The sequence below is a fragment of the Neovison vison genome, chromosome 1 (assembly GCF_020171115.1).
Source record: "Neovison vison isolate M4711 chromosome 1, ASM_NN_V1, whole genome shotgun sequence".
In the NCBI taxonomy this organism is placed as follows: Eukaryota; Metazoa; Chordata; class Mammalia; order Carnivora; family Mustelidae; genus Neogale; species Neogale vison.
Genome location: NC_058091.1, coordinates 23,407,222 through 23,432,759, shown reverse-complemented (window position 1 = coordinate 23,432,759; position 25,538 = coordinate 23,407,222). Strand labels below are relative to the sequence as shown.

General features: G+C 46.5%; 1 protein-coding gene and 1 pseudogene across 1 annotated transcript in view; both read left to right on the top strand.

Annotated features, from left to right (window-relative positions):
- Positions 1 to 4,899, top strand: part of FOXO3 (forkhead box O3) — a 122,980-nt gene extending 118,081 nt beyond the window's left edge. Inside the window, exon 3 of the mRNA XM_044244534.1 lies at positions 118 to 4,899. The gene's annotated coding sequence lies outside the window, so the exon portion shown is untranslated. The remainder of the gene's footprint in view (positions 1 to 117) is intronic.
- Positions 4,900 to 23,699: 18,800 nt separating this feature from the next.
- LOC122898478 lies at positions 23,700 to 24,234 on the top strand (annotated as a pseudogene).
- The last annotated feature ends 1,304 nt before the right edge of the window (positions 24,235 to 25,538 follow it).

Here is a 25,538-nt window from a genome sequence, read left to right as displayed (position 1 = left end):
CCTTAGTTTGGAGGTGAGGTGAGGAGACAGGAGGCTGGTGAAGCGTGAGCCAGAGGGGCCTACGATTGCTGTTTGAATGTCCTTAATCATCTCTGGTTTTTCTTTTCTCCTCTGCAGACCCTCAAACTGACACAAGACCTACCGAGAAACCCTTTGCCAAATCTGCTCTCAGCAAGTGGACAGTGATACCGTTTACAGCTTAACACCTTTGTGAATCCTGCACCATTTTCCTAACCCAGCAGAGACTGTTAATGGCCCCTTACCCCGGGTGAAGCACTTACCCTTGGAACAGAACTCTCTATATAAAGTATGCAAAATCTTCCTTGTACAGGGTCATGAGCCACCTGCCAGCGAAGGACGGCACCCTGTCAGCACCACCCACCCTCGTTCAGAGCACACCGTGAGCTCCTGTTGGCGACTCTGTGGTGTAGTCCTATCACGATGGTTTATGGGATGTTTTAAGTGTCGTTTTAGTGTTTGTTTTCCTTTGACTTTCTGAGTTTTTCCACATGCATTAACTTGCAGCATTTTTTATGTTAAAATGTTAATCATCCTTCCCCTGGCAAATTTAAAAACAGAAGGAAAGTGTTGTACCAGTTACTAGTCTAGCTTTGGGCATCACAAGCATTTGAGCTCTTGGAACTCCATAAACTAACAAATTACATAAACCAGAGGGGGATTTTCTTTCTTTTGTTCGGTAGAAAACTATCCTTTTCTAAAAACTGGACAATGGCACAACTGTTCGCCGTGCGCACCAGTCCAGGACTGAGCCCTGCATAGGCCCGACGAATGGAGTGCCGCGTGCGACCCGCTGTGTTTTCGTTCTGAGTCGGGACGGGGGGGGGGGGGCCCAGCCCCTGGTCTGCAGTTCCAGAGCAGTCGGGCTTCTGGTCTCCTGGCATTATCCTCAGCTAATGCAGTGAACAACAATGGTATGCTGGTTAGAAATTAGGGTCTTTTCAAGAAACAAGCTCAGCTGCCCACTCATTGCCAAATGCCACTAAGGGATTTAGTTTTAAGGAGAAAGGGGGGAAAAAAAGTCCTGTTTTGCTTTGCAGAAGAAATGAACTTGCAGGTGAGCATTAAGCCTACAGTGGGAAGTGTGTGAAAAGTACAAAGCAGAGTCACTATTTTCCTAAAATACCCTTGATTATTTTCAGCCTTGCTGTGTATAATCGGATCTCTAGACGTGTATGAGTGAGAGGCAATAGCGTACAAACTGATTGTTATACACACACACACAATCTAATATATATATATATATATATAAAAGCTTAGATTGTAATTGTACAAATGACATGATGGAAGTACAAGATAGGGCAGTTATGACTTTTCCCCCCTCATCTTTCTGCTTCTATGGATTTCATTTTGTTTGGTTTTCAAAAAGTTAATGGTGCTGTATAGGTGCTTTCTGTTGAGCCAGGAAAGTGTGATTATATCATTACCCTCTTCGATAGAATGGTTGGGAACACCTTGGGTACACATGAAAAGCTGGTGTGACGAAGCTCTGACGAGCGCAGCGTATGCACACTTCTCCAGAGTGATAGATGAAGACTCTTTTCTTTGCATAAAAAGCATTAGGTATATAAATGTATAAATAAATTTTATCCTGTACAGTACAAAAATGGAACATTCTGCATGGACGTTAGGAACACAGGCTAGTAGTTCAGCACAGACTTCCCTGCATGAGTTTCGCTGATGCTCGCGCCGTGCAGTGGGCACTGACTCCCTCCCACCGTAGACATGCCACCCGACCCCTGCACCCGCCACCTGCCGCCAGGGGCCCCCTTGTGCACCTTTGCTTCCTAATTCCTCTGGGGGTGATACTGGTGGTGAGAACAGCTCCCAGCATAATGGAAGTTCCATTTGGTATTGTCCCACGTCTCCCCCGCCTCGCTTGGGTTCTCATGTTTGAGTGATGGCCCTGTTGATTTCACCCTGCCTTCTACTGAATCTGTAAATTGTCGTGCGGTTGTGGTTATAGTAGGCCTGTAGCATATCGCCTTTTCTAAACTGCTACACGTTTTTAATCTTCATTTTAAAAGTATGTATAATTTTTAAAGGTGTGTATTCTCTTCATGTGGTCCGCTTGTCCGTGAGACAGACTTCAGCTTACCGTATCCCTTTATAATGACACTAGCCACTTCCTTGATTCCTCGGTGGTCCGCTGTACACAGGAACTGTCCCGTGTCGTTGAGAGAAGACTACCTCTCTGGGTTCGAAGCTGATGCTGCCCTGACCGGGGCGGGGGTGGGGGGGGAATGGGGGGATGCCACAGGGACACAACTACAGCCACTGGGGAGGGAGATGGGGAGGGAGGGCAGCGAGGAGAATCCCCAGTGCTTACATCGTGAGAGGGCCCAGAGAACGTCTCTCCTGAACAGAAAGAAACAGCAAACTAACAAAACAGCTAGTCTGCCTTTTCTGTTTTATAGACCCCGGGAGCTACTTTGGGAGTAAAAAAAAAAAAAAAAAAAAAAAAACTCCCAAATAGGTTTCAATCCATGTTGACTTCCTTTCAGACATGTGGCATCTCATTTATTATTCTCTTTTTCTCCGCGTTTGTTAGATTTCAGGCAGAATGTCTTACAAAATGTCCTAGAGCCAGATTATAATTTAATCCGAAACAGCTGAGGGAGGGACAGAGGAGGTCTGGGAGCAGGGCAGCCGCAGAGCACATCAGGAAAATGGAGGGGGAGGGGTGCTTTGCATTTGTTGGGTTTTTTGTTTTTTAACAATGCAGATAGTATCTACGGGTAGAGCATTGTGGAGAGCTGAGATCAGGACAAAGCCGAGTGCCAGCATCAGTTTGGAGAGGGACTTGGAACAGTCAGGCCTGTCCAGGATCACGGCAGCGCCCCTCTCAGCCTCGGCCACTGCCAGCTGGCCTCCCCCCCACCCCCCCAGGCCAGGTTCCCCTGGAGCCAGCAGGAGGTGGTCACACAGGGCGGAGGGCGGCCGCCTCAGACCTCCGTCTCTTACACGGAGACTCTGCTTTCAGCAATGGCCAGCCGTCGGCCACCACGTGGAGTTCTGAGTGTCACGCGTCCCTCACCGTAAGTTTTCTGATCTGGAGCGTCCCGGTGGAATACTAGGCCTCCGGGGACCTGGCGGCTGTGATGTTCGCATCCTGCAGAGAACTATTCCAGGTTATCTCCAGCCTCTAAATAAGCTGCTCTAGGGAGCCTTCCACTTTTTGACGGGAAATTAAAAAGAAGAGTAACTAATGTTGAAAACATGACATGCACTCTGGGGTTCTGTTGTTCTCTCTTCAGGCTCCAGCACCAGATAACTTGTACCAAAGTTAGAAAAGAGCTTTATAAGCCTTCCCTCTCCTGCTGTGAGAGCGGCCTGCCAGGTTCAGCGCCCCGTTAACTGTGAATGAAGCTGAGCCCCGGCTCCCTCATTGCATCCCCTCGCAATGGGATGATTGCTGAAACACAGATTTTTTTTAAAAAAAATTTCTGAAGTTTGTCTTTCCTTTTAACGATTGTGCACACATGTGTGATACAAGGTGGGCTGTGTGTGTGTGTGTGTGTGTGTGTGTGGTGTTGAGTTTGGGTGTTCTGTGTGTAGCATTTGACCGCCCTGTGGGAGGCCCTCGTGACTCACAGCTCAGGACAGCTCTGCCCAGTCTCAGGGCGACCTTTCAGGTGGCTTCCAGTCTTGTTGAAGACGGTAGGGACAGCCTCAGCCTACACCCAGTGGACCCCGCTTACGGAAGAAGGACCGTTGGAATCTCGGGGAGACGACCAAGAGTACGGCAGTCGGGCAGCCAGTCCCGGGTCGCGCGCTGATGCCGTGGGCTGCTAAATGGAAGTGCGAATCCACCCTTTCTCTCTGAAAGCAGAAGCAAAACCCTGACAGCTTGAACTCTAATTTTCTTTTTCTTGATGAATTTGGGGAACATTGTATGATTAGGCATACTGTTGTATTTTTTAGTTTAGCAGATTTTTGTAGAAATGCAATCACTGGCAAGGAGGTACGAAAAAGCCAGCCTCTCCTGAAGACCGGGGGCAGCAGGCACAATGAGGGGATAGCACAGGCCTTGTGAAATCCTGTCTGCACACGAGATCTTGACACACATGCCCAAGTAACTGAAAAGAGTCTATTCTATTTGATCTGAATTGTCGGTGGGTAACATTTAATGCAGTTTGAATGAATGAAATATTTTCCTCTGGTTTTATTTGTGTGTATTTTTCTTTGATGAATGGTTGGTTCTGAGGCCTCTGCCACACTCCAGAATTCTGTGTGTGGCTGCTTTAAAAACCTGTGCGTCTGGTCACTTATTTCTCTAAAATTATCTCATTGCCTGGCAATCAGTCTTCTCTCGTATACTTGTCCTAGCACATTATGTACACGGGAAATGTAAACAGATGTGAAGGAGGACCAGAAAAATTAGTTAATATTAAAAAAATACATTGTGCATTTTGGCTTCACATGTTTAACTTTTTTTAAGAAAAAAAAGTTGCATGAATGGAAAAAAAATCTGTATACAGTATCTGTAAAATTGTCTTACCTGTTCCAATTTCTTGCTCATACCCCACTCAGACTAGAATTAAATATGGTGCATGGCCATATTCAGACACCCGAGAGAACAGCGGTTGATACTTTGGTTTGAAGCACCTCACCTTTTCTCTCCAAGCAAACACTTATCATATTGCATTCTTACTGAGGATTTTGTCCAACCATATGTTGCCATGAATTAACTCTACCACCTCTCTTCTCAAGAATCAAAACCAGTTTGATTTGGGAACCTTCCCCTTTCCAAATGAAATAGAGACACAGTACTTAACTTTTCTTGGTGTTTGTAGATAATTGCCTTGTGTATTCCATTTAAAACCGTAATCTAGTTTGTAAGAGATGGTGACGCATGTAAATAAAGCATCAGTGACACTCTGTCTCACTCCAAGAAGTCTTTTGTTCTCCCTTCCCCTTTCTTGAACTCCTTATGAGAAAGGCCGCATTTCTGTCAGGGTCTTCGCTGGAATGACTTCACAGGCTGGGAGAGGCATAAAGCTGAGAGGCTCTGCCCTGAGCCCTCTAAATGGAATGATCTAGCAGACTTTCTCTCCAGACAACTTGTGAGCTCTACAGCCAGACAGTTGAATAAAAGCAGGTCCGATCTATGGCCTTGTTCATGGTGGCAGATGGTCACTTGGGTGTGCATGGCGGCGTGCTGTCCAGGAGGGGCTTTTAGATAGGGAGCCAGATTTAGACTCTCTGCCTTCACTGAATGTCAGAGATTTTGACCTGTCAAAGCTTAGGCTCCAGTAAGTTCCCCTCATGTCAGTGCTAAGAGTGAACACTGGTCACCAGAGAGCCCTTTTGCATATTGAAAATCAGGTTCAGTATTTCAGGCCTCCGCTGGCAACAGTTGCCATGTGAACATCGAGGGCCTCTCAGTAAAGTGAGGAGGAACCCCCACGCTAAGGTCAAACTACCCCTCATTGCTTGGGTGGTAGTCTTCATTGTAATAGATGTAAAAATTACTCCGCTTTGAGAAATTCCCTGGGATTGGGTTCAGAGTACCAGGGAACATGATGGACGCCATTCAGATCAAGTGAGTAAATACTTTAAAGTTTGCCCTTTGGGGAAAAAAAATAATAAAGTTTGCCCTTCAGGATAAATTTTATATTGGTGGAGAGTCCTGCTTTCTGAAGTATCCTTTCCGTGGTTTTAATTACCTATGAAGGCAGAATCTCACCATCTTCTAACGCCAAAGCCAAGTGGGAGAAAGTTATTTCACTTGGGATGGCTTCTCAGCTTTTACTTTGTTTCCCAAAAGATTGAAGATGGAAACCTAACACTAGTTATCATCAGAGTCTCAACAGAGAGTTCTCCCAAACCAAGTAGAAATTCAACCAAAAACTAATTAAAGTTAATGATCAACAATTAACTAAGTGAAGTGTGGCCGTGGGCCAGACTCTGTGATGAGCACCAGGAGAACCAGGCTGTGGGCCCTGCCCCCAGGAGTTTGTATTCCAGGTGTGTCTGCTCCACTTAGATGCATAAAGGGCTAACTTGAGGACTCCCTGCTTCAGCTTCTTGCTGAAAAGTGGAAGAGTTTGGACTGATCTCCATAACACCTTAGGGATTCGATTTTGCAAATCCATTTCAAGGAATGAGGGCAAACCTTTAAGCTAGCAAATGTGACATGCATCGACCAAGTCGCCCATTGCATAGCCAGAATGCAGGGACAGAAGGCAGAATTCACAGCCACTGTCTCCACCCTTTCCGGCACAGCCAGAGCCCTGGGACACGGTAAACTAGGGAGATGGCTATGGGGAGAAGTAGGCAACAGGAGGGGGAGCGTGTTGGAAGTGTGGATGGAGGTGATGGAAGGAGCATTGGGAAGGGGCCCTCCCTCGCTCTGCTTTTATCTCCATCTAAGCAGCAATGGAGCTGGGTCTGAGGACTAGACACCTTTGGAACTGGAGGAAGAGGAGACCCTCCCTGGGATTTTCTTAATTTGAATGTCCCAAGAGGAAAGCCATCAGCAATACGTAAGACCTGAGAAAAGATTGTGTGCGTGGTTCTGCCTGGTGTCCGCCATGTAAGTGGCTCGAAACTGCACGTTTGCCTGCCTTCTCTGAGGACCTTCTAGAAACACTATACTCAGGGAAGAAAAGTGTCAATGCCCTTCTTAGATTGATCGAGGACCTCCTCCAAGACCTACCTTCATCCGTCTCAGCAGCACCTACCGAGTGCAGGCACAGTCTTTGTCCCAGACAGAGGGGCGTAAAGGGGCCGAAGTGAGATGTAGGGCTGCTGGCGTGAGTTCTTGCGTGGATGAATCCTGCCAACGCTGCTCAGGGCACGATGGGACAGAGGAAGTAAAGTCGTGGGAGCCCAGAGGAAGGGGACGTTTGAGGGAGAAGGTAGAAGTGGGTCGGGTTTTCTAGCTTAAGTGATGAATCGCAGGGACAGAGGCGGCAGCAAGATTGGAACATTTCTGGGAGATCGCGAGTACTGGGCTTGTTTGGGGCTTAAAGAGCTCAAAGAAGATCGGTGAGAAGTCAGGCAAGAAAAGTGGGCTGCCAGAAAATTCCAGAACAGCGTCTTGGACTCTGATAGTGGAATGGGAAGAGAGCAGGGCAGGGAGCTGTTTCGAGTGGCCTTTAGAAAGGGCACGCTGTGGGAGGTGGGTCCTAGGAGGAAGCTGTTGAGGAAACGAGAAGTCATGGTTTTTCTGGAACTATTTTCACAACATGCTGCCCACAGAAAATGATGACGTGTATTGCCCACGGGGATGACAGAAGAAGCTGCTCCGGGTCCCAGGCCTCTGATGGGCCCTAGAGGCTGCCCCAAGGGCTGACAGATCTCGGCATCCCTGTGACTTTACAACTGAGACCAAAGCCCTGATCTAGTGAAATCACAAAAAACTCAGTTAAGTCTAGGGGTGCAGGCAGGGGACCGGGCTTTCAACTCTTCACCTTCTGTACAAGTTTACTTTACCAAAGTGGGAGTGCGTTTCTTTTATAAAGATAAATACAGTTTCATGCCAGCATCTGTCCCCAGAAGACAAATGTCCATTGTATCTGGCAACTGGGTTATGAACATTTTTGGCAAAATTATCTTCGTTTTGTTGCACTATATTTTTAAATACTTTGAAAGGGAATTCATGCACAAAATTCAAAAGCCAGAAAGCAGATAGATATGCACAGGAAATGTTTTCCTCCTGTCCCGGTCTAGTTCTCTGCCTCTTAGTGTTCATCCTTCCAGAATTTCTTATGCACCTACAACCAATAAAAACACAAATTCTTTTTCCTCCCTTTTAAAATTTTTTTTTGAAAAATATTTATTTATTAGAGAGCAGGCATGGGTGGGGGGAGAAGGAGAAGCAGACTCCCTGCTGAGCAGAGAGCCCAACTTGGGGCTCTATCCCAGGACCCCAGGATTATGACCTGAGCTGAAGGCAGATGCTTAATGGACTGAGCCACTAGTACATTATACACGCTGTCAGGTACCTTACTGTGTTAATAAGTTTCTCACACAGAGAGAAAACACCAGTACAGAGAAAGCCTCCTCATTTTTATACTTATGTAGTATTATTGCATTATTATATCTAGCTCATGGAACCAGGGGTCCCTTATTGATAGATAACATTGTTTACTTTTTTTTAAGATTTTTTAATTTATTTATTTGACAAAGATCACAAGTAGCAGAGAGGCAGGCAGAGAGAGGGGAGGGGGAGAAGCAGGCCCCCGCTGAGCAGAGAGCCCGATGCAGGACTCTATCCCAGGACCCTGGGACCATGACCCGAGTCTGAGGCAGAGGCTTTAACCCACTGAGCCACCCAGGCACCACTAGATAACATTGTTTCTAAATGCACATTATTATCAGCAACACTGCAGTGAATAATCTTATACACATTACAGACACACGTAAGAATCTCTGTAGGACTGATGGCCACACTTGGAATTGCTGGGCCAAAGGATACACATATATTTGCAATTTTAACAGAGACTGCCCAAGTTGCCCTCCAAGGTACCAAGTCACATCACCAACAATGCAGGAGAACTTCTGTTTTCTCACATCCTCATATTTTTAATGTTTTAAAAATTACATTGGAAATCCATCTTTCCCTCTCCCCCTCCAGGCTTCTTTAAGTCCTACCTAAAGGACGGGGGCCGGGGGCTGGTGAGGGGGAGGGGGGCAAGTGGGAGAGGCTCCCGGAGGCCGCATCGGGCAGCCCAGCCACACTGCTGGCGGGGGGAGGCGTTTCCCGGCACTCGGTCGAGCTCCCATCCTTGTGCCAGCAGGCTGGCGATTGTGCTGCCAACCTGTCCATCCGGTCTGGCCACGGGCTCCACCCCTCACGCCACCGGCTTGGACCGCCCAGCCTCAGGGTCAGCCACCTGACCTCGCAGCTGTGCTCCCTCACCTCCCAGAATTCCAGAGGGAGCTGTCACCCGAAGGAGACAAGTCTGGTCTCTTTGGCACCAAACCCCACACCTAGACCTATTCATAGCAAGATTGCACAACCAGCTGGAGAGCAGCCCGGCTGGGCAAGGGGAAACTGGGGCCACATGGGGGCCGGGCCCTGCCCCATTGGTGCCCCAGGCTGGCCTTCCAGCTTTCAGAGCAAGGCTGTCCCTGGGGGGTTCAGCGACCTCAGAAGTCCAACTGGCTTCTCCTCCTAAGTGGGAGAAACTTGCTCTTCCAGAGGAAAGGCTCTCACAGTCTCCCATAGCCTGGTGCTCTGGGAACCCTCCTTTGGCCCTCCTGGGCAGGTTGGCACCTGGTGTGTGTGTGTGGGGGGGGGCTCCTTAGTTAACACAGAAACCAGGAGGCAGGCTTTTACACAAGAGGAAACTGAGTCACTTAATGACTAAGCCCTTTATGCCTTTGTGGGGAGCCAGTATCACGGAGTAGGAGAGGGAAACTTAACTGTGGAATGGGACAGACCTTGATCTGTGTGTCCAGCCCTACCTACTCTCTAGCTGAATGACGATAGATGAGTCAGTTCACTTCTCTGAGCCTCTGTTTTCTCTCCTGTGAAATGGGAACAAGGCTGCCTGGGTTGTGAGTTGTGAGGATCATCTGAGCGAGCCCGTGAGGTTCCGCAGCCTGCTTCCACATGGCGAAGACCCTCGTCCAAAGTTCTCTCTCTCTAGACACAGCCCATTGGCCCACGCACTGCGGGATGTGGGATTTTTTTTTTCTTAATTAAAGTACAGTTAGCCCATGATGCTACAATGGTTCCAGGTGTACAACACGGTGATTCAACAAGTTTCTCTGTTAGGCCGTGCTCCCCGCAAGAACAGCTACCGTCTGTTACAGTTCCATTGACTAGAGCCCCTACCCTGTGCCTTTCGTCCTGGTGACTTGTTCATTCCTAACTGGAAGCTGGTGCCTCCCGCTCCCCCTCACCCACTCTCCCGTCTTCCCCCCTCTTGCCTCCTGCAAACCATCAGTTTGTTCTCTATTTATAGGTCTGATGCTGTTTTTTGTTTGTTTGTTTGTTTGTTCATTTGCTTTGTGTGGGGTGTTGGTTTTTATGATATGAAAACATAAAACCAACTTGGACATATCAAAGAACCTCATCAGGATAATTAGATTGTGCAGTAACTACGCATCAAAGGTAACAGCCAACTTGTAAGGTTTTCCTGCTCTCGGTTTCTTTGATGTCCTTTGGGATCTGTGGGCAGCCCCTGTGCCTGGGCCGTGCCGTGTACCGTAGAGTCATACCCATTATCCCAAAGAACTCAACTGTCATGGCAAGAGAGTATTGGAAGATGTGTTCCTGGTCCTGGCTTGGCCACTACACTGTGGCCTTGAGGGAGTCATGTTCCCACTCCCCCATCTCTCTGGCCTTCGGTCTCCCCATCTACAAAGTCTACTTGGTGAATATTCTGTACTGCGTCAGGCTAGCACGAGGAGCCCAGATGTGCAGCCCCCAGTTTACAAACCACAAAGCAAGTAAGAACCACAGATGTTTTTCTGAGTCAGGAAGTTGGCAAATGTTAATACAATCATTTTCCAAAAGGGAAACAGAGGCAGAGTCCAAAGTGGGCTTCAAGGTTCACAGTTTCTTGCTACAAGCCAGTCCTCGGCCCCAGGGGGCCTCCAAAGCCTCACACATCAGGCCTGGAGAGCCTGGGGCGGGAGTTGGGGTCCAGCGCCCCCTAAGGAGGGGAGGAAAGAAATGGAAACAGGGGAAAGGCTGGCAGGGAGAAAAAGGAGTGGAGGCCCTGCAGGGGGGTGGCAGGCAGGGAGCATGGGGAAGGAGCAGCTTGTAGCCCTCCGCAGACATCAGCCCTAGAGCCCGGCTCACCAATCTCAAGAAGTCTCAAGAGGTAGAATGACCCAGGAGTGGGAGGTCTCTCGGACAGACACAGGAAGCCAGGCCCAACCCCTGCTAGTTTAAAGGCTACCAGGAAAGGCAGCAGCCTGGGGCCTGCCAGTGTAAGGACTGGAACCTGACCCTGGGGATGTGCATGCCGGTGTGTGTGTGTGTGTGTGTGTGTGTGTGTGTGTGTGTGTGTGTGTAGCGGAGGGGGGCGGAGGATCAGGCCTCTGAGTTGCCATCTCCAGGATGGGCTAGGATGGCATTTCTTTCACAGACAGACCCCTTCCTGCCCAGGGCACTCCAGTGGTCCTGTGGGGTGTTTGGAGAAGAACTGAAGTAAAGAGAAGCGTGTTTTGAAACGAATTGCCGTATTTGTACCTCCCTGAGTGTGAGGGCTCTGGCCTCCTCCCTCAGGCTCAGGCCACCTCCCTCGGGCCGACTCTGCCCAGGGCCAGCTCCGCTGTGGAGGAAGGAGAGGAAATGTCGCTCAGGCCTGATTTTGTACGTTCAGCTTCTTGTTGATAGAAGCCACTTGATCATGACAGAACTCAAAGCAGATAAAACTTGCATCATGAGAAAAGAGTCCTCTGCAGGAGCCTGTGGACGGCTGCTTGCAAGGCCCCTGGCGTGGGAGCAGGATCCCGTGGACTTCGGAGTCAGATGCGGCCGTGGAGCATGGAGCCAGCCCTCACCACTCACGGTCTGGGGCCGTGTCTGTTTTCTGGAGATAATAATCGTACCTCCCTTTAGGATTCTTACAAGGATTAGAGCTAGCTCATACCAACACCTACTTATTTATTTACCCTATAATTCAGTGTATACTTACCGAGGGCCTACTGTGTGACTGCGCTCAGCCCGTTCGTGTGAAGAGCTCAGGTCGTTCATTTTAGACCACGAGGGAGCTTCTGTTTAATAAGATATTTGAAAGAAGGAAGGAAGGAGAGAAAAGAAAGAAAAAAAAAAAGGAAAGAAGAGGAGAGAGGAAGGGAGACAGAAAGCGGGGGAGGAAGGGAGAGAGAAAGAAAGAAGGAAGGTAGAGAGGAGGAAGGAAGGAAGAAAAAGGGAAAGAAAGAAAGAAAAGGAAGGAAGGAAGAAAAAGAAAGGGAGAAGGAAGGAAGGCAGGAAAGGAGGAAAGAAAGAAAAAAGGAAAGAAAAGAGCTCAGGCATTAGAAAAAGAAAAGGAAGGAGATGAATAGGCTGTTGGCTTTGCCTGTGTAACCTTAGTCAGGTCACCTAATGCCCTAAGCCTCTGCTTTCTCATCGGCAAGATGGCGATGACAATCCCAGGTCTACCCACGGCCTTGTTAATGTGAGCTTTTTATTTATTTATTTATTTATTTATTTACTTGACAGAGAGAAATCACAAGTAGATGGAGAGGCAGGCAGAGAGAGAGAGGGGGAAGCAGGCTCCCTGCTGAGCAGAGAGACCGATGCAGGACTCGATCCCAGGACCTTAGATCATGACCTGAGCCGAAGGCAGCGGCTTAACCCACTGAGCCACCCAGGCACCCCTAATGGGAGCTTTAAATGAGATGATACATGATGGAGCTTAGACCCTGGCAGAGAGTAGGTGCTGGATGAACTTAGCTATATTGATTAATTCACTGGAATTGCTCAATAAATCATAGGCCATAAATTTTGTAATTAGGTCTCTATAGTCACTATACCTTCCAATGACAAAGGAAAGCAGATTTGTCAAAACGTACCCCTAGGATCACGTGTATCAGGAAAGCGTGAAGGGAGCTTGCTGAAAATCCAGATTCCTTGGGTCCATTTCAGAAGTGCTGAATTAGCATCCAATGGGGCATAAAAGTGCCTTTTCACAAACACTGGTTCTCACAATTCCGAAGTACACTGAAGTTTGAAAATTTCCGGGGGGTAACAGGTAAAAACGCTCATCCGCTGAGGAGCTTTCTCTGTGGTGGGCAGAGTAATGGCCCCCCAGTGATGTCCATGTTCCAATCCCTGGAACCTATGACTGTGTTAGGGTTATAAGGGGGAGTTCAGGTCCTAATTAATGAACTTTAAAATAAGGAGATTACCTGCCCAATGTAATCCGCATGTCTTTAAACGGAGGAGAGGGAGACAAGAAGAGTGGCAAAGTGAGGAAGACTTTGGTGGCTTCGAAGATGAAGACAGGCCCCTAAGCCAGAAATGTGGGAAGCTTCTAGAAACTGGAGAAGACAAGAAAACGGATTCTCACCTAGAACCTTCAGAAGGAACATGGCCCTGCTTGATTTTACCCCAGGAGACCCATTCTGGACCTCCGACCTCTAGAATCATCAAATACTTGTGCTGTTTTAAGCCACAGGAAAGGAATATACCCTCTTCAAGTACACTGGACCCACGCCACTTGGTCTGAGCCATGAGCAAGGGGGGGAGCCTTGACTCAGGGGAGCCACAAGGGAAAGGGACCAGCTGCGCAGTTCTGGGTTGTTCTCGTGGCTTTGCTGACCCTCTTTCTGCCATTCGTTCCTTCTGCATTTACTCTCTGGTGCTTAGGAAGGCTACTGAGCAAGACTCACTTACAGCAGGGGGGCTCAGAGGGTCTACAAATTACGAATAACCTGGAGGCTCAGGAGATCTCTAGCAGAGTTCCTACCTCAACCAAGAGAGCCTGAAGCACCCAAGGAAAGGGAAAGAACATGCTGGGAACATCCCCCACGCCCAGATTCTCTGGAGATGGGAACATGAAAGGCCGTTCTCAAACCCACGCCCTCCTGAGAGGGGGCATTGCAGGGTCTTCTGCATCCCTCAGTTCTTTGCTCTCCCTGAGCGCGCCCCCCGACCCTGGACTAGCCTGCATCCCCTCCTCTCCCCTCCACTCCCTGCCACCTCCCTCCTTCCCTGCTCTTGGGCCTGCTGAGACCTCCTGGGCAGCAGGCGCTGTATTGATGGGCTTACACACATCATCTTTTTTTTTCTTCTGATTTTATAATGAAAATATTCAAGCACACAGAAAAGTTGAAAGAATGATTACCCATATATCTTTCACCTAGATTCAATAATTCTTAACACTTGCCGTGTTTGTTTTATGTATTTCTGTATGCGTGTATATAATATAACACAGGTATTTATGGTTGGGCTTTTTTTTTTTTTTAAGATTTTGTTTATTTATTTGAGAGAGACAGAGAGAGACAGAGAGACAGAGAGCATGAGTGGAGGGCGAGGGGGAGGAGTAGATTCCCCCTGAGCAGGGAGCCCAGTGAGGTGAGGCTCCATCCCAGGATCCTGAGATTATGACCAGAGCTGAAGGCAGACACTTAACTAAGACATTCAGGCACCCCTATATGGTTTTGTTTTTGCCAAATCTTTTGACAGTTCAGCCACCATAACACCCTTAATACCTCAGCACACATCTTTCAAACTGCAACGTCTCCCCACAAAGTCAGTACCGGTTTTGACCCCATTTTATACCTGAAATATTTGAATGTAAGAATTTGAGGTTGTAGGAAAATTACCTGGACAGAATCACACAGACAATAAATAATGGACATGAGATGTGAACACAAGTTCTCATCCTGTCTTCAATTTAAATGGTTCTAGAGCTCAGAATTATGGTCATCTCAGCAAGCATATGGTTCTGGCATTGGGTTTCTTTCCGTGAGAAAACTCAAAGCATTTCAGAGAGACAAAATTTCATCTTAATATCCCTTAAGGTCAAAGCTACCACTTCCCAAGAGGTTAGGTAAATTGCAAGATGTCGAGTTACTAGAAAAGTTGTTCCGGGTGCAAGCTCCAGAAGGACGGATCAGCAAGGCAGCCACGCCCACTGCTCCTGGGAGGAAGGAGCACTTTGGAGCACCCCCAATACACACCCGAAAGTTCTCCCATCCCAAATCGCTATGACATCTTCCTAGTTGCCTACTCACTAAATGGACGAATAGGACCTCACCCACTTTTACTATTTGAAATTCTGTTGGTTTTTTTTTTTTTTTAATTTATTAGAGAGAGAGAGAGCATGAGCAGGGGGAGGGGCAGAGAGAGAGAAACAGACTCCCCTCAATCAGACAGGGCTCAATCCCAGAACCCCGGGATCACAACATGAGCCAAAAGCAGATGCTTAACCAATGGAGCCACCCAGGTGCCCCACTATTTGACATTCTTAGTCTTATTTTATTTTTTTAAAGATTTTTTTTCATAGTTAATCTCTTTACCCAAGGTGGGGCTTTAGACAGAGCCAGCCAGGCACCCCGTTACCGTGTTCAAGCTTTACATTTCAGAAATGGTGAAATATAGATCTGTTCAATAAAAAACAAAATAAAAAAAAAGGAGGGGGACACTTGGCTCAGTTGGAAGAACATGTAACTCTTGATCTGGGGTCAGGTGTTCGAGCCCAAGTCACTGCAGAGCAGGAGACAGGCCAATTGTCCTCATTTTACTGGTAGAAACTCCAAGGCATGCAAGGTCCTGCTCATGAAGGAATTTAATTCCCAAATAATTAGAAAAGCTGAATAATGGGCCTCAAAATGCAGGGTGTTCGCCACCTGAACCCAGACAACCTGGGAAGCTTGTTTAAAATACAAACTCCCGGGGCACTTGGGTGGCTCAGTGGGTTAAAGCCTCTGCCTTCAGCTCAGGTCATGATCCCAAGGTCCTGGAATCGAGCCCCACATCGGGCTCTCTGCTCAGCAGGAAGCCTGCTTCCATTCTCTCTCTGCCTGCCTCTCTACTTGTGATCTCTGTCTGTCAAATAAATAAATAAATAAATCTTTTTAAAAAAAAAATACAAACTCCAGGGTTCATCAAGGAATCAGATCACCTGGGGATGGGGCCCTCTTAACACCTTACCCAAGTGGCTGTTGCCAACGCAAGTCAGAGAACTAGGGGCCAAATTCCCAGACTACTACACTGTACTCGGCTATAATACTCAACCTAATACATCGTACTATACTATGGGACTCCCTGCCAAATTGCTCTACTGTCCCAGTGACCCATTTGTAAAAATTCGGAACCATTAGTTTTTTAACTTTTGAAAATCTGTTTTAATTTACCTACCGTAAAATCCACTCCTTAGGGTACATGGTTCTGAGTTTTAACGAGTACATGGAGTCGCGTAACCACCACCACAATGAAAATACAGAATAGTTTCTCACTCCACAAAACTCCTTTGTGTCACTCACTCCCTTATGGTCAAATCTTTCCCAAAATTTACCTCTGCTGTTCCTAGTCCTATAGTTTTGCCTCTTCCGGAATGTCATATAAATGGAATCCTACAGTACGAAGCCTTTTGAGTCTGGCTCTTTCCATTCTGCATAAAGCACCTGTAGCATGTTACAGTCTTTCATTCCTGTTGTTGCTGAGTAATACCCTGTCGTATGACTGTACCATGATTGTTTCTCTATTTCCCCAGCTGAGGACAGGGGGGTTGTTTGTGGCCTTTGGTGATAAACTCAATGATCTGAATTTAATAAACCGATTCTTTTCCGTGGGAGAGTCAAAATCAGACATAATGCCAGTGGTAAGGGAAGGTAGTAGTACGGGGGTTGAAGACAATGGCTCGCCATGGTTTCTGCCAGTGGGTCACCTGTTTAATGGGCCAGCTTCATTCATAGAGGACTTAAGTTTATCATTGTGATAAGCCTTCTGGTCTACCGTAAAAACAACAGGCTCTTACAGAGTTCCTCAGAGCCTGTTTCTGACAAATGAAATGAAAGGCTCTACGCACGTCAGGCCCCCAAACTCTGAGATCACCGGGGTAAGCCTCTCTCGTCTTGGAATCTGTTGTGTCCCACGGAGGAGTCAGAGTCATCAAACACTGTTCTCTACGGTTTGTGATGCTTTTGCCCGACTGGATCTCTTTGATTTTCCAACATACCCAACAGGGAAGAAAGGAAGATATTTTTATTTGTTCAACTTTGAAGATAAGGTTGTGGGAGCTCAAGGAAGCTGGTACTTGTCCAAAGTCAATGAGCCCCCTTGGTTTGGGGAGAAACCCTGGTTCTTCCCACCCTCAATCCAGTGTTATCTAGTTTTATAAAGTTTTTTTAGAGTGGTGGTTATCTCTTTAATCTGCACATTTGAGGACCAACTCTTGCTCGAAGTAAGAGGTAGGGTGGGCCGAAAGAGAGCTAAGCCGAGTTTAAATCCCCCCTTTGCTTGCCGGGTTCACGGGCTCTGTGTTCTCACAGGACAGGTGAAACCACTCCTGCCTCCTCGTTAGCGTTCAAAGCTGAGAGGTCTCAGAAGGGCTCACAACGCAAGTGGGTAAGTCACACGAGGTACTCCATAAATGGCCGCAATTATCATTCATTCGGTTTATTAGGAGAAATCTAGAGCGTGCAAACCAAGCGCGCCATGGGGTAGGTGGCACTCTGCCCCTGGGCACTGCGTGGGATTTCCGAGGCCTGACTTTTCTCTGGCGGTGATGGAGGAAACCACAGGGTTAAGGAGGAGACCTGGAAGCTGGCATAGCTGGGGACCATGGGCTTCTAAGGAGGTGCCAGCCCTGGCACGGAGGGTGTCTCCGTGGAGGAGAGCTGGGCTGAAATCTTTGTTTTTTCTTCTTTCTGAACTCGGTTTTACACCCCAGAGGGGAGTTCTTCGTGTCTGAACTTGGTGTTGGAGCCCTGGCACTGGCAGTTCCCGCAGTAAACGGCTTGCCGCTCCTTGTGGGGCAATATTGCTACTGATGTCAGGCCAAGGTGGTTAGGAAACGGGATCTTCCAAATGGGGACTCTGTGGTTTGGCCACAGTGCACTGCGCCTCCACAAGCCCAGATGGGGGTTGAGACAGTTACCCACAGGGTGGGGCAGGAGGGTGCAGCGGGGTTCCCTTCCCTTCCCTTCCCTTCCCTTCCCAGCAGCCTTACTGCTGCCCTGCATCGCCTGGGTTGTGGCCTCCAACTCCAGCAAGAGAAGGGCCTGTGGAGGAACGACTAGGGCCTGAGGAGGCTCCTGAGAGCAAAAAGCAGGAGACCAGGCAGCCCAGGCTCTCTGGAGGACGAAACCTGTCTTCTGTCTGCCTGTCCCCCACAGCACGGGCCCCTTCACAAGAGCCAGGTCAAGGGATGGGAAGGCGGTGGGCCGGGAGAAGGCCGAGTAGCCTCGGCCCCCACTGGGAAGGCTTCTATGTCCACCATGAAGCCATAGGCCCCTTCTGCCCTGTCCGCCCCAAGGCCCTGGGTCCCCACCTTGACGCAGCCTTTGTCGCCCTGTATTGTAATGACCCACCCCACTGTACCCACCAGATGCAGTGATGGCCGCTGCTCGGAACACTGTGGGGGTGACAACTAATCTGAAGAGATCAAAGAGATCTAAAGATAGCTTGCAGAAGGAGCCCAAGGGGCTTCTGCCCAGGGAACCCCCATGGAAAAGCTCTCACAAAAGAACGGCAGGTAAGAGCCCTCCCTCCTGCCCTTTGAGTTTGATTTCCTTTGGATTCTCCTTCGTTTTTATTCCAGCTGGTCCCTAGAAGCAGTGAGTCCTGGCTTAGTTCTAGGCACATGCGATGTTTGGTTTCACAACCACCACTGGTGTTGGAGACCTTCCTCCAGGTCTGCCGTCCCCTCTGGTCGGGCAGGCAGATCAAGTGAACTTGTTCATTTGAACTTTACCATGTTCTTGACCGTGGCATCAGGCCCGGCCGCTTTGGTGCTGAGGGAACAGGGCTCACAACGGTAAGAAGTAAGCTCCGTCCTTATACCTCAAAGGGGGAGGCTGAAAAGGATCAAAAGCTGTTGAGGGGACACCTGGATGGCTCTGTTGGTTACGCATCTGCTTTTGGCTCAGGCCATGATCCCCCGGGTCTTGGGATCGAGCCCTGCATCAGGCTCCCTGATCAGCGGGGAGCCTGCTTCTCCCTCTGCCTGTTATTCCCCCTGCTTGTGCTTGCTCTCTCTCTTTCTCTAACAAATAAATAAATAAAATTAAAAAAAAAAAAAGGCAGGAAGAATCTATTTCTTTTATTTATTTATTTGAGAGAGAGACAGTGAGAGAGAGCATGAATGAGGAGAAGGTCAGAGAGAGAAGCAGGCTCCCCGTGGAGCTGGGAGCCCGATGCGGGACTCGATCCCGGGACTCCAGGATCATGACAGGCAGGAAGAATCTAGAGCCCCTGTCCGTGGTCTAATGGGGAGATGACCGCTAATGATGGTACAGTGGGAGAAAAGCTGGGGTGGGGTGAACGACCAAGGAGTTCCCACTTGGCAAAGCTGATGACCCCTGTGGACTTGCCGTTAGTTCACAGGGGTGCCCCTCTTTGCCTTGACTCATGTGGGTACCCTGTCTCCCTCAGCAGGCTGATTCTCTCCTTTCAGGCAGAGAGGCAATGGGGCGATGTCCAGGATCCAGTCTCTAATGGATACAGTGAGACATTCAGTTGACTTGAAGAAGCTTGAATTTCCACAAACCCATTTGTTGATGTTTTTCCTCACCCTCATTGCCCGAGAGGATTGATTATACACGAAACCGTGATGTGTAGTCTATGATCTGCCTAGAGAATTACCTCAACGTTGGCCAGCGCTTTGCATTCTTAGCCACATGGGGCTCGGGAGGTGCGTTTAGCAGGGCCCAGAACTCCTGGATGACTTGCAGGCTGAGAGCACGTTCTAGAAGCAAGGGCGAGGATGCAAAGTAGGGATGAAGGGTACGGAAGAGCCCAAGCCCCTCCAATCCCCCATCCCTGAAAGGTGCCTCTCCCACTGACTTCTGAACCCCTGGGCCTCTGTGGGCGGCCTCTGCTCCTTGGACCCTTGTCCTCTCCTCTGCATAAACCCTGAAGCCCAGGCACAGGAAGACAAGAGGTAGGACAAGTCTCCCAGCTCAGACGGGAGAGAGGAATCCTAGGCCATAGCTATTTTCAGAACGAAAATTGAAGCCCATGGTTTATTTCCTCAGCATTTAATTAGACTCCAGCACTGCACAGGGCTGCCTCCTTCCCGCCCACAAGCAAAAGCCTGACCAGTGGGTTTGGGAGCTGACGCCATGTCACAGGCGGGGGGCTGGGGCCTGAAGTATTTTTACTTATGGGAGGCTTTGGAGAACAAAACAGCTTGGCCCCAAGCCAGCTAGACTAAGTCAGTTGGGAGAGGGAGGGAGCAGGAAAGCTGTTATATCATCCTTCCTTCTTTGAACCAAGTTGTAAATCTGCTTGACAGGAAATGGGGATGGGGAGGGGGTGGAGGAGGGGCCTGCACTGCCTGGCTGGGGTGTGGGCTGGTTACCACCACCTTCAGAGCCTGGCTGAGGCCCAGCTCCTGCCCTCAGGGGAGGAGAAGGGTGGGGAGACTCTCATGGGGCTGGGTGAGGGGCAGGCAGGAGGGCTCGCTGGGTGTGTTCAAAGCTCCCCCGGGTCAGGTTGGCTGTGGGGTGACTGTATACTCCTGTGGGTGACTTCTGGGCTGGCTTCAGGTCCTCCAAATAATACCACTCTCACAGATATATAGCTTTTAGAGCTGGAAGGAACTTTGAGACCCTTAAATGAGGATGTCAAGGACAATAGAGGGAAAATAAGTTCCTCAAAGCCACACAGCTAATGAGAACCAGAAGCGAGGATGAGGAGAGGGGTTGTGATTGTAAGATGGCTCTTCTGGAGCTCCCCATCTTACAGCTGTTTCTTGGTTTTCTTTCCCAAGCAAAAGTAGGCATAACATGCAAATATGCTTGGGCAAAATGACACATTAATTCAATCATGTTAAGAGCTAAATAATTGATGTTTAATACTTAACTCAGGAGACATTTTGGTGAGTGGGAGACCCCTGAGCTCCGTGGAGGGCACTTCTGACCATAAGAGGTGGGAGGCAACATCCATTCATGACCAACCGAGGACTCTGCTGGCCTCAGTGTTTCTGGAGTGGGGAGGTAGAGGGAAGAAGAGACACTGATGTCTTTGAAATGGAACCAGTTTCTCCCTAGGGAGAAGTGAGAACAGGAAACCTGGCTAATGGCTTCCAAGAGTCATACATTTGGGCAGTGTTTCTCCAGAAAGGTCTGGATCCCAGCCTGAGGAGCCCCATCCCTGTGGGAATAAACTCCTGCTCACCTGTAGAACCATGGAATCTCCTGTCTTCCACCCTTCCTTCCCCTCCCACCAAACTCCTGAGGCCGCTTCTCAAATGAGGAATCTGATGACAATAGTCTAAGACCTTCCTACACATACCAGGACCCTAATTTAAGTTAAATAATGGCCGTAGCCAACATTTATTTGCCTTTTTTTTTTTTTTGCCAATACTTCACTAGCATTATCTCATGTCATCTTGATTATTTTTATCATCCTCTCCATTCCACAAGGAGGATATCGACGCTCAGAGAGGTTAAATAATTTGCCTAAGTAACAGTGAGTCAAGACATAAACTAAGGCAGACTTATTGGGCAGCCTCTGCTTCTCCTGCCTTAGACTGCTTCTTCCACTGGTGGAAACAAAATTCTTTGGAGTCCAGAGGAAGCAAGATAGAATTCCATCCAATAGCAAGAAGGATGCCCACCCACATTGTTTATTACGAGACGCAAGGATACAAAAGGGTGAAAAGTGTCTGACTCTGGAGACTATCTGGCTGAGAGCTTGAGTTGGTGTGGGATTGCCGTGTTCTGTGCTCTGGGCCTGGTGTTCGGTGTATACCTCTGCCTCTCTGGGCCAACAGCCAAAATATCCCGTTCACTTCTCCTTGGCTGGGTCTTGGGCCATTAATACCGTATCACACCCATTCCATTCTTATATGGGTCCCCCCACTCATTTCCGTGGCCTAAATCTGCCATTATTTGGTGTCTGTTGAATGCAAATAATGCTGATTTTTGACACCCAGAGACAGATGACATAAGATTTTGATTGTTTTCTCTTCTCTTCCTGTTACTTCTTCCCTGCTACTTACTTTAGACATCACTCTGCCAGAGAGCACACAAGTGGAAAGAAAGCTTGCTCATTGTCAGTCAGTCTTTTGCTATAAATGAACTCTGTTAGTGGTTCCCCCTAAAAGGAGACTACTGGGGAAATAGTTTGAAGCTTGTAGATTACCTTTTCTTCTGCATATTACCTGCATTTTGATAGCCTAGACAACATCTAAACTTTTTTCTTAGTTGGGCCTTGGCTATGTTTGTTGAATTGTTGTGTTGTGTTTCTTGAATTACATATCATCTTTAATCCAGGACCCACCCTTGGTCAAATTCTATGATTAAAGGATATGGACAGCACTGGACTCTCGCTCTATTCCAATAATGAGTTGATTCATGGAACATACTAGGCCCAGAGTATACACTGAATAATTATTTTATCAGTATTATAAGATTTGCCTGGAAAATAATCTTTAATATCCAAGGTATCAGGTTTTTAATTTTTTTTTTCAATTTATTTGAGACAGCACAATGTAGAGAGGAGAGGCAGAGGGAGAGGGAGAAGCAGACTCTGGTGAGCAGGGAGCCCAATGTGGGGTTCGATCCCAGGACCCTGAGATCACGTCCTCAGCCAAAGGTAGACACTTTGCCAACTGAGCCACACAGGCACCCCAAGCTGTCAGTTTTAGTTATAGTTTTTGTTGTTGTCATCCTGGGATTTTTCATTACAGCAGCCAGGACTGAATTTTAAAGAAAAGTTCTTCAAGGGCAGGAACTAAGGATGATGAAATGGAGCAGTACTAGTTATAAACTCCCAAGGGAAAGACTTCTGCTGCTATTTACCATGAATTGGCTTGTATCAGATCAATCCTCCATAAGAAAACAGCTAGAAAAACCTAGATTTTTTTTTTTTAAAAAACAGTGAGAAACAACTGAAAGCATTGGAGAGACACTCAGAGTCTAAGGTGTCAGGGAAAAAGGAAATACAGAGAGGTGAACAGCCGACCATATGTAGTTACTTTCCTTCATGAGGCATTTGGTGGTTTGAATACATACAGAGATGCTGAGCAGGACGGCTGGCAATCTTACAGGGGTAAAGAGACAAAACTTGGGATTCAAAGCTTTCCAAAAGGAGAGGTCCTGGTAAACAGCCCAGTCTTTCAGCTGGGAATCTTAAAGAACTACACCCTGGTCACAAAAGCTAGCCTGAAAATAGACTAGCATTTACAGAGACTGAAACTCAGATCTGAATCAAATCAATCTCAGAGTAAAGAGATATTCTCCTGGCTAACTGCCTGTTTGAACCAAAGTAAATCTTCCTTGGAGGAAGATGACATCATCCAGACTCTCAAATTATCACCACAATTTTTCCTGCACAGGTTCTGGCATTAACCAAATAACAACAATAAAATGGGGCACATCAAGAGATAGGAACAAAGGACTGAAAACCAAGAGAAAAAAATTCTGTAATTTAAACACACATATTGAATATATTTTATAAATGGTCTAATAAAAATCCTAGGGCTGAAATTAAGAACTCAGTGGAAGGATTTAAAAGCAGATTAGACTCAACTGAAGAGATGATTCATGAACTTGAGTATAGACCAGAAGGAAATATGAAGACTTCACTACAATTACAACAAGATAAAAATTTTAAGAAGTACAGAAAAGGAAGACTAAGAGATATAGGGGACCCAGTATAAGCATTTTTGTAATTAGAGAAGAGAAGGAGAGAGATAATACAGCATAAACAATTTTGGAGAGAAAATAATCTGAGGATTTAAAAACTGACAAAAAACATAGAGCCACAGACAAATACAAAGAAAGTTACAACTAGACCCGTCATGGTAAAACAGGTGAAAAACAACTAAAGGCAATAACTGTAACTACAGCTAGTATGAAAAATAATAAGACACATTTTGATCAGAGGCACAATAATAAGACAGCCAAGTTTTCAAGTGAAAATAATGGAAGCCGAGCAATAATGAAAGGATATCTTTAAAAGGCTAAAGAAAGGGATGTCACTACAGTTTGAGTGTGGGGCCAGATATGTCACAACCCTGGGACCAGGAGCAGCCCCAGAGTGGTGAATAACAGCTCTTCAAGCTTTCACTAAAAAAAAAAAAAAAAAAGCCTCCAACAAAACAACATTGCAGAAAATGGGGAAGAAAGAGAAAGGAAAGAGTAAAAAAGTAAAAGAGGCAGAGCCTGAAGAATTTGTGGTGGAAAAAGTACTGGACCAACATGTAGTAAATGGGACGGTGGAGTATTTCCTGAAGTGGAAGAGACTTACAGACACTGACAACATTTGGGAATGTGAAGAAAATTTAGATCATCCAGAGTAAATTGAAGTATTTCTTAGTTCTCAGAAAGCTGGTAAAGAAAAAGGTGGCACGAAAAGGCAATCTTTATCTGACCATGAAAGTGATGATGGCAAATAAAAGAAGGAAAGAGATGCTGCAGATAAACCAAGAGGTCTTGATCCTAAATGAGTAATTGGTACCAGAGATGCCAGTGGAGAATTCATGTCTGTCATGAAATGGAAAGATTCAGACGAGGCTGACTCCTTCAGTGCTAGCAAAAGGGGCAAGTAGGAAGTGTCCTCAAAGTGTAATTGGTTTTTACGAAGAGAGACTACCTTGGCATTCTTGTCCAGAAGATGAAGTTCAATAATTTGAAGTTTCAATGAATTTCAATAATTCATTGCTTTTTATAGTTATTTATAGATATATAAAATCTGGGTCTTGGTTTTTTTATTTATTAGTGTGATGAAATAACGTTCTAATGAAAATCAAGTTTGATATGTTTGTTTAAAAGTAGTATCAGGGGAGTTGGGGATTTTTAGGCATCTATAGCACTGGTTACTTCAAACAAATAATAGCTTTCTGTAGTTACTTCCTTTATCAGGAAAGAATATTTGAGACCATGGTATGTTATTCCCCTGCATCAGAGAACATCTTTTCTAAATGTTGGGGGAAATCTTCAGAGTTGTTACTCAATCAGAATTTGTGTTTAACTCCTATAGGCATAAGGACTGTTCTGGATTATTTTGTTTATTTGGAGTTTTGTTGATGTGTGTATACATAAAAACACAAGTGTAAGTGGTTTTCTTTTCTTTTTTTTCTTTAAACATTCACCAAATTAAAAACAACATTTCATAGCCATGGGTAAGCCCATATTTCTGGGATGCCATCATTTTCAGCAACCTAATAAATAAATTACTTAAAGTAAATCGAAATTTTTCCTGAAGTCTTAACCTTTCAAATTTTGTAATTAATTGAAAATTTAAATATAATGAAAACAATTTAAATGGGACGATTTAAAAGCAGCCATACCAGAATCCATATCCATACCTATACCTATACCTATAGTCCTATAATACAAATTTATTTTCAAGATGCTGGAAGGAAAATTTTATCACTACCAACAACCTTTCCGCCCAAATGAGAAAACTAGACAAGTCTTGGTGTGTTTTAATTAGATAAGCAAAACTCAGTAAAATGGACATTGAGAGTTCCTTCTAGTGAACCATTCCTTTTCAAGAGGTTGAAATCCCTTTTCTATTTTGATTAAAAGATCATGATTCATGGAATGTCTAGGACTTCTTTCATGGAAACCTAATCATAATCAGATGGTTAGAGATGTTGGCAATTTAGGACCAGCTGGAATAAATGGGTGAACAAACTCCTATAATCTAAATTCTTGACCTGCATGTTTTGTCTTTACCCAAATTCATTCCTTACATGTAGGCTCACTCTTCTTAGTATTTGAATTCTTGGTTCTGCAGACACTAGGAAAAAAATAACTTTGTAGTAGTCAGAATCCAACTGAATCTTGTTTACTTTATTTTAAATACTGGTAAACAGTGGCCAATGAATAGTTTTCGATTGAAAAAATAAATAAATAAAAATAAAAAGCTAAAAGAAAATAACTGCTAACTTAAAATTCTATACCCAGAGGAAATATCATTCAAAAAT